The 1,733-nt window shown below is 40.2% G+C and overlaps 1 pseudogene; it reads right to left on the bottom strand.

The window, feature by feature from the left end:
• Positions 1–281: 281 nt before the first annotated feature.
• Positions 282–682, bottom strand: LOC112309062 (chemokine-like protein TAFA-2 pseudogene; annotated as a pseudogene).
• Between the last annotated feature and the right edge of the window lie 1,051 nt (positions 683–1,733).

Here is a 1,733-nt window from a genome sequence, read left to right as displayed (position 1 = left end):
CAGATGGCAACTTCAGATTGTTTTAGCAAATGTGATTTTACAAGCTGAACACAGTTCAAATCTGATGAATTCTTCACGATGTAGAAGTTCATGTCTGACTTTTTAAAAGTTTTGATTTCAAGAAAATGCTGATTATGAGCCATGAAATCCCTTGGGAATAAGAGTCTGGAGTGCCTCTTCTGAGAAAACTAAAAATCTTCCTTCAAGATCACCTCAGAAGGCAACTTTCTATGCATATGTTCAATGTAATTAGACTTGAGGATCATGTGATTTATTCTTAGTTAATGGGTTACCCTAGTTGTTTTTACTTTATTCCCATAGGAATAGCTCCATCCTTTCCAATCTGGAAGAACTTTGCATCCCTGTTTCTCTTCCTCAAGACATAGTCGCATGTGGCACCACCGTTTCTGTTCTATTAGTGAAGCATCCACGCAAGACAGAGCAGCTTGCCTGGCGCCTGTCACCTGTCCGGGGGCACAGGAACACTTGAGAGTTTGTGACCATTCTTCTATATTATTCGTGTTACAGCACATGTGGAGGGCCGCCACCTCACCAGGGCCCATTTTAACATGGTGAGCTTTATGATGGTTTGCACTGGATACAACCTTCCCCCACAAGGTCATAATAAACACTATTGTCAGCAGTGTTCCTTTGTTGCTTTCTGTAAGTATCTCTTACTCATCCAAGAAACTGCAGAAAGAAGATAAGTTCCATACCTAATATACAAACAGGTGCTGGGGAGCTTTGTGACCAGCTGCCTCTCTCCTTCCCCCACTGAGCCCCTACAGCCCCGGAGCCCCAGGGACCACTTCCAGGAATTTATCTGAAGAAACCTGAAACACTAATTTGAAAGAATATATACATCCTTATATTCATTGCAGCATTATTTACAATAGCCAAGATTTGGAAGTAGCCCAAGGGTCCATCAGTAGATGAATGAATAAAACAGCTTTGGGACTTTTACACAACGAAATAATACTTGGCCATCAAAAGGAAGAAATTTTTACCCTTTACAATAGCATGCATGGACCCAGAGAGCATTATGCCAAGTGAAATAAGCCAGGCGGTGAAAGACAAATACCATATGATTTCACACATATGTGGGATCTAATAAACAAAATGAACTAACAAGCCAAATAGAGACGGACTCATGGATAGAAAGCAGGCTGATAGCTCTGGGGGAGGGAGGTTGAGGGGTGGCAGATACAGCAAAAAAGAAAAAGAACTCATGGACATGGACATCAGTATTGTGATTGTGGGGGGCAGGGTGTGGGTAGAGGTGGAAGAAGGTATTAGGATACTAAATGGTAATAGAAAACTACAATAAAAATAAACTACTAAAATCTTAAAATGCTTCAGACTTTGGAGCTGTTAGTCAAAATTCACGTCATTAGTATGTAAAAGTTATGGGGAACCTAGACAGCTCATGAAACTCCATCTATACCTTAATGGGTAGATTCTAGCATTTCTGATTTTGTTACAGTGGAATCAAGCTACAGCCGCTGAGGGTTCTTCCTGTCACTTCGTCCCATGTTTGCCGGCCATCAGTTTTGTAGTGCCTTGTACAATATAAGCATTTGATAAACGTAAGCATTTTATAACTGACTACCTTATCATGGTTGCATTAAAGAAGCATTTATTTTCCTGATTACTTTGCAGAGTTTTAAGGAGAACAAATATGTTAAAATTTGTACTGAGGAAAATGTCAAGTATAAGGATAATGCCCAAAAGGT

This window comes from Desmodus rotundus, chromosome 3, assembly GCF_022682495.2.
Source record: "Desmodus rotundus isolate HL8 chromosome 3, HLdesRot8A.1, whole genome shotgun sequence".
Classification (NCBI taxonomy): Eukaryota; Metazoa; Chordata; class Mammalia; order Chiroptera; family Phyllostomidae; genus Desmodus; species Desmodus rotundus.
The sequence above is the reverse complement of the archived record's forward strand: the minus strand, read 5'-3'. Positions and strand labels throughout refer to the sequence as shown.